General features: G+C 33.9%; 1 long non-coding RNA gene across 1 annotated transcript in view; it reads left to right on the top strand.

Annotated features, from left to right (window-relative positions):
• Positions 1-7,724, top strand: part of LOC117123823 — a 9,782-nt gene that overhangs the window by 1,351 nt on the left and 707 nt on the right. The window contains exon 2 of the long non-coding RNA XR_004447892.1: positions 5,328-5,414. This is a non-coding gene — a long non-coding RNA (uncharacterized LOC117123823). The remainder of the gene's footprint in view (positions 1-5,327; positions 5,415-7,724) is intronic.

The following is a 7,724-nucleotide window of genomic DNA, read 5'->3' on the forward strand; positions in this document are numbered from 1 at the left end:
TTTATAACTAACATTACAAGTTCCCTTTTTGAGTTGAGCAACCAAATGTTGATTGACGTCTGTATACGCACGTCTGTAAAGTTTCCTTGAAACCCACCCTCGAGCATGAAGGAAAAATCCTCTGCCTTCGAGTGACGCTCTAGTTCTCTTTACGCTAACCAAACACGAAGGTGTATAGCAAGTGTAGCTGATTGGCTTACAGTAAACCTTTAAACTAGCGTAATATAACCACAATTAAATTCCATCTGATTTAACGAAAACAATAAGATACTTGATTAGGCCATTTTTTAAAATAAAGTTTTCTGAAGGTTAACTACAGAATTTACAGTACATTGTAGTTAATGTGTTATATTTTGTAAAAACTGTATTGAGTAAAAAAAATCTTTCGAATAAAAAAAATCTTTCGCTTGACATCAGGAATTAATCATTTGTGAAACAAAATGATAGGCTATGTCAAGTGTTATATTGAACAGTGGCAGATTCAAGGAAGAACCCAGTCAGCATGGGCCCCCATCCTCCTATATTTTTCAAACTTATTAAAAAAATGGAGAAAACAGACAAAATTTTATTCAACTTTTATTATGAGAGTGCCATTTCCTGCGACCTAGAGGTGCCATAATCATAATTAATTTTTTCAGCAACAGTTGTGGGGCTGCGGTAGGTGGACATTCTTTTTGCTCAAGACCTTCACTGGGACCCCTCTATTTCGACTTTCTGGACCCGCCACAGTTGGAGTATCATTTCCGGGCTACATAGAAGGGTCATTTTTATCCATCAGGGGAAAAGTGAAGCTTTTGTCGGGGAACCCATATCAGGATAACCCTCATGGTAAATAATTCATTGAGGTCGTGGAAGCAATCTCGACTTCGACTTTGTTCAGAAATCTGTGGCGCGTTCAAGGGGGAGGGGGGTGGGGTGCCTAAATTGTTCAATTTTTTTTAATGGAGATAGATATAAGAAAAATTATATTCAAATTTTAAGTCTCAGAGTGTAATTTCCGGCCATCTAGAGGTGCCATAATCACAAATTTTCTTGTCTCATCCCCATAACCATGGTGGGGCTGAGGTGGTATAGATTCTCCATTTGCTGAAGTACCCAGTGGCGGATTCAAGTTAACCAGTACAAACTTGTTACTAACCTGATTGATTTTAATGCTGGTCAACACTGCTATATACACGGTGTAATACGTATATAGGCCGGGTGTTGACCAGCATTAGAACCAATGCTTGAGAAAGGATAGCCGAAGTGCATCTGAAACGTTGCAGGTTAGTAACACGTTTCTACTGGTTAAATAAAAGAAAATAATTCAAAAACATAATAATAGGCCTAATAATAATAATAATAATAATAATAATAATAATAATAATAATAATAATAATAATAATAATAATAATAATAATAATAATAATAATAATAATAATGAATAAGAATAAGAATGATAATAATAATAATAATAATAATGAAAATTTAAGTACCGGCCCCCTCCAAAAGAAAGTTGAAATGTGATACATTTACATTTACAATACATTTGAAATACAGATACTTTTTTAAAAACCAGACATGAACCGTACATGGCTGAGCGTCTCTCTCTCTCCCTCCCCCTCTCTCTCACTCTCTATTTGGCCATGTGTAAATTTATTTATTTATTACCAATTCGACATATAGATGAATAATATGCAATGGATGAATTTACTTGGAGAGTGCCTATAGACATGGACAAGGCCCAACACCAAAGGTAGTCCACTGATCGTATGATAAAATGTAATTCATACATGAAAGTAAAAGCAATACAAAAAAGCCTGAATTTGAAAACAATGTTAGCAAGAGGGCTCCCATTTTTCAATCAAGGATAAGGCAGCAGACAGTGGCGTAGGAAAGTATTTTTCATTGGGGGGGATGATTGGCGTCGTAACAGGCGCGGGGCGGGGGCAGGGGGAAACTGCCCCTCCCCTGACGGTTTTTACCGGGTTGACCAAGCCGTCGTACCGGGCTGGGTAATAAGAGAAAAGAAATAGGGGAGGTTGAGGGAAAGAGAAAGAAGAGGAAAAGAAAAGGAAAGAAAAAGAGAAGATAAGATATCATAATGACCAGACTCACAACACCCTGCAACCCCTTCTCCAATTTAAAAACTGTCCTTTTCAAAACTCCTTTGATCTATGCTGCCCGATGGCGTAACCACTGGGGAAAAAGGTGAAAATATCTATCTTTGAAAAATCTTCCCCACCCCTTTATAAATGCCTTTTCATCCCCTGAAAGTGCCTAAAAACCTCAAAGCTCGCGCGCATTTCTTGTTAACATGGTCCAATTTCCTCTAAAAATTTTGTTTTGATCAATTCCAACGAAATTAACATTAAAAACACTGGGGGACAAGGGGAAAATATCCATCTTTGGAAAATCTTTCTCCACCCCTTGACAAATGCACCCTCTGAAAGTGCCTAAAATTCTCAAATTCTTTGCGCGCATTTCTTGTTACGGTAGGCCAATTCTCTATAAATTGCACATTTTCCGATGAAATTATAATTAAAAACACAAAAATATTTTGCGCGCTTGGCGCGCATTTTTTTAGGGCTTTTTTAGTTTTATCCTATTAAGTTATTTAAACACATAATAGTCCCAAACTCAAGAAGGACAAATTTAAGATAGATCATTTTAACTTAAAAGAAGGGCCTCAATGTGTATAGATGGTGAATGAGGATTGTTGTTGCTGTTATTATCATTATTATTATTATTATTATTATTATTATTATTATTATTATTATTATTATTATTATTATTATTATTATCATTATCATTATCATTATCATTATTATTATTATTATTATTATTATTATTATTTTTGTTATTATTATTATTATTATTATTATTATTATTATTATTATTATTATTATTATGATGATGATGATGATGATGATGATGATGATGTTGTTGTAATGATGTTGTTTGTACTGTTCGTTAATGTTATTAAAGAGGTCCTGAATATCAGTTAACCTACTGGGCTAAACTAGAAGGGTTACCCTCTATAAAAATTAAAAAAATAAAAAAAAATTAAAAAATAAATACCCACTCTGACCCAAGAACCCTGTTACGCGCCTGGTGTTAGCACCAATATGTGCCCTTGTGCGGACAGGAGATGTGCCCCCTCTGAAGCTGGAAACCTTGTTTTTGCAACATAAATTGATGCAATTTGCTATTATAGGCCTAATCAATTAATTCCTTATCAACCGATATAACCTTAAACATTCTTGGAATTGACATAACATTACTGATGTCGAACACACCCTTCAGTGTGAAATGTGGCTTTCTTTGCCAGCACATCTAACATCTAAGGAAAGAAGAGCTTAGATTGGTACCAGATAAAATAATTTTGTTAACATTAATACATTATGATAATTTTCATCTTTGTAAGCGCATAATACAGTGCAAATTATTTCTGTGACAGTCTTTTGAAGTGTGTAAATCTCCATTTTATCCCATACATAGTCAAAATATTGGGGGGGGGGATGATACAATGGACCATCCCCCTTGTCAAATATTGTGGGGATATATCCCCATCCCCCCGGGATCTATGCCTATGGCAGCAGACCATTTAACAGAAAATGGCGCTAGGAGGAAGAGATTTCTACAATTTAGCTGCCTTAATGAAAACCGATTTTTTTTTTCTAAATAATGTAGTCCTAACCAGTCCTTGATTAGAGGGATCTATGGGATTTTCAAAAAAGAAAAAAAGGATAAGTCACACTTGTAGGGCAATTAGAGGAAAAATATTTAGCAAAAAGTACAACACGGCTAACATTCTGACCTCCAAAGGGAATAAATTAAATAACTTCAGCCTGTCCTTATATACTCCGCGTAAGTTAGTATGCTGGGGTCAGATTTAAAAATCGGTTAAAATTGTCTTTTTTTTTTTTTCTTTTTGCTTAAGTCAAATTTATCAATATTACCTAGCTCATGCTTAAATTTCAAAAGTCGATTGTACGTATGCGCCATATAAGGCAATTTTTAAGCTAAGAGTTTTGCTAAGATGGTTTGATAAATCAGCTTAAGATATTTGCTGTAGGGACATCTTAACTTTTTTAACTTAAGATTCATAAATCCCGGGTCTGGTCCCCAGTAGCACATGTTGCTGTAAACTAAACATTATTTTTAACTTGAAACGCAACTAGCCTTGCTCATGTAGTCTGAGTTACCATAAATTATAAACTAACATCAACTCCCTCGTCCGACTCTACGACATTAATTTGCCGATCCAAACAGATATATTTTGATAGCCAATCCAATTGTGGTAAAAAATCATATGGGCGTTCCTGTACCGTAATATTTCTCCTCATGAACCTCACCCCAGGGATTTTGTTCCGTAACCCTGAACAAGACTCTAGGCATCCCCTTGTTTTAGACCCCGATCAGAATGGTTGGACTCCCTATCGACATCTTTCTCATTTTTCCTGATTTTATGAACATTTTACTACAAAATCCTTAAATCGACACTACCAGCCAATTTGAGAGTCTATGTATAAATAAGAATATAGCACTGGTTATAATATAACTGTCTGTTAATTGACAGAAAGACAATTTTGTCATTCATATATGTAGTTGCAGTGGTGGCGCCAGAGGGGGGCTATAGCCCCCCTTCGGGAAGCATAGGCCCCCCCCCCCCGTTCGGGGAAGACGATAAGTTTTGTCGGGGAACAAACAAATAAAAACAAATATTTACATGTAATATTCGTTTAGCTACAATATTGTTTGTGTTAACTTTTCATCACAACAATAACAATAACAATAATAATAATAATAATAATAATAATAATAATAATTCAGTGAGACTAATTAAAAATAATTTGTGTTCTGTTATGACAAATGCTCATTTAGATAGCCTCATGGTTGGAATACATCGTGATAGGTGAAGCAACCTCGACCATGAAAGCGTGGTTGACAGATGTCATGCAGAATTTCCAAAATATTGAATTTCACTTAATTAGATGGTTACATTGCATACTCTTTGTTTCTTGTTTCATTAAAAATGTTTTAGTTTTGGAAGCTGATTTCAACATTAGAAAGCATAGCCTACATGAAGCCATATTATAGTAACTCGATGTCTATCAAATAAGTAATAAAATATTCGCCATAATTCATCAAATATCTGTGGCTTCCAGGGGTATTCGCCCCCCTGGACCCTACTGGGGCCCTAGGCGGCCCCCCTGGCTCCCACCCAAGTGAGACTCGATTCGCTCCACTAGCCCCTCGCAGCCCCCCCCCTCGTCGGGGCCTTTAGTTTGTAACTTACTTAAATATAATTATTCAGTTATGGAATTAAATTGTTTATCTTACAGCTCAAGACAGACAGTGTATATTTAAATTGGACCTCATTGGAAATGGGCTGGACTCTCGCCTAATGGGCGTTCCTGATGCTCATTACGGTAATTTTTGCTTTTCTTGATCTCATTCCATTAGTTATCTTGCTTATGCATGTTGAGCATCGAATAAATTCAATCAATCAATTAAAAAATATTATATCATGAAAAATGTTTGTATGAAGATTATAGATAGGCCTATAGTATTATGTTTATTGTGTGAATATACCGTATTTATGAATCTATATATTCATTTCTATCGATACACTCTTTATAAATTTTATTTACCCATAACAATCGGAATGCTAACATAATTTCTTTGTGCTAATGCGATCTACTAGTCCTACTCAATGCCATGTATTTAATAATCCTCACATCATTCCGTGGTATGATGATACTATAAATCATTAGAATTTGATATGATAAGAATTGTGAAGTACTATTATGCGTATCAGCAGCATTGTCCATTGCGATAACTGAATACCAGCCGGCCTGCCCCCCCCCCCTAAATCTTTTAAAATGGTAAAAAATTTGAGAAAAAAGGAAAATTACAGTATATTCAAATTAAAAATCTGAGAGTGCCATTTCTGGCCATCCAGAGGTGCCATAATCGAAAAGTTTCTTACCTCTGCCCCCCATGGTAAGAACCCTTCATATGGCAAAGTCCCTCCATATAGGCCCTTCTATTTCAAGTGGAATTTAATAGAAACTTAAACAATTTAAATGAAGAAATATCCGTTGATGAAGTACAACAAGCTTTTACATTACAAAAGAGAGGAAAGCCACCAGGAATTGATGGATTAATCATTGAAATTTTTATCCACTCACCAGATTTTGTTATTGATTTAATTACAAAACTTTATAACGTGATATTTAAAACGGGAATATATCCTACCCAATGGGCAACAAGTCTCATTACCCGATTTACAAAAAGGGTAACAAAAATAATCCCAGTAATTATAGGGGCATTTCATTGATTCCACTACTTAGTAAGGTTTTTCTTTACATAATAAATATAATATTTATCAAAAAAAAGAGGAAGAGTATATGTTGCCTTTATTGATTTAAAAATAGCCTTTGATTCAATTGATCATCAGTTTCTTATATTTAAATTAAAGAAAGAAGGTTTAAAACAAAATATACTTAACATTATTATTTCAATGTATGACAAACTTTCTGCCCATGTAAAAGTTGGAAGTATTATCAGTAATCAATTCAGATGTTTAATTGGTATTCAACAAGGGTCACCTCTATCCTCTTTTCTTTTTAATTTATTTATTAACGATTTAAGTAAAATATTAAATACATCGGAACGTACACATAAAATTCAAATTGGCGGTTTTCTCATTAACCATTTACTTTATGCAGACGACCTTGTTCTTATGAATGGACACTGTTTTTGGTTTGTAATCTTCTTTAAACAGACTGGCTGTCTTTTGTGATAAATGGGGTCTTACTGTTAACATTGAAAAAAGTAATGTTGTCGTTTTTAAAATGGGGGAAATTTTAAAAAATAGAAAAATGGTATTATAAAGAAGTTTTATTACAAGTAGTTAAATCTTACAATTATCTTGGTGTAGTGTTTAATTCAAATGGCACATGGGCGAATGCAATTACTTATAACTGTACAAAAGCAAACAAAGCTCTTTTTACTTTAAAACGATTAATTCATAACCGATTTGGCAACTTACCAATACATATGTGGAACAAAATTTTTGATGTAAAAATAGTACCAATATTAATGTATAGCAGTGAGATCTGGGGAATCAATGACATACCAATTATCGAAAAATTTCACTCTAGGTTTTGCAGATTTATTTTAGGAATAGGCAGCACAGCTCCAACTATTGCAGTTATGGGTGAATGCGGGAGATTTTCACTTTCTGTTGCTGGTATTAGAAATGCTTTACGTTATTGGTTACGTTTAATTAATGCAGATAATAAAAGTTGTATTTACAGTTGTTATAGATTCCAGTTAAGAAGATTACAGTCCAACGATAAATCTTGGTTGTACTTTATTAAGGAGAAATTATGTTCAAATTGGTTTTGGTATAAATTGGTATGAACAATATGTTGAGAACAATGTTGCTTTTATATCTGAAATAACTACTCGTCTAACTGATATTGAACTTCATAATTTTCATGAACAAATTCATTTACTTTTCAGAATTCAGTATTATGTGACATTTAAATATAATTTTACAATCTAACTATACCTAATGCATATACAAAATTTTATTGTCACTAGGTTGCGTTTAGGAGTCCTTGAATTAGAAATTGAAACTGGTAGATGGTCAAAAATTGATTAAAAAAAAGATAGATTATGCAAACATTGTACATTAAATTTAGTTGAAGATGAGTACCATTTTACTTTAA

The sequence above is a fragment of the Anneissia japonica genome, unplaced genomic scaffold, assembly GCF_011630105.1.
Source record: "Anneissia japonica isolate Jap-2015-1 unplaced genomic scaffold, ASM1163010v1 scaffold288191_len216021_cov166, whole genome shotgun sequence".
NCBI classification, from domain to species: domain Eukaryota; kingdom Metazoa; phylum Echinodermata; class Crinoidea; order Comatulida; family Comatulidae; genus Anneissia; species Anneissia japonica.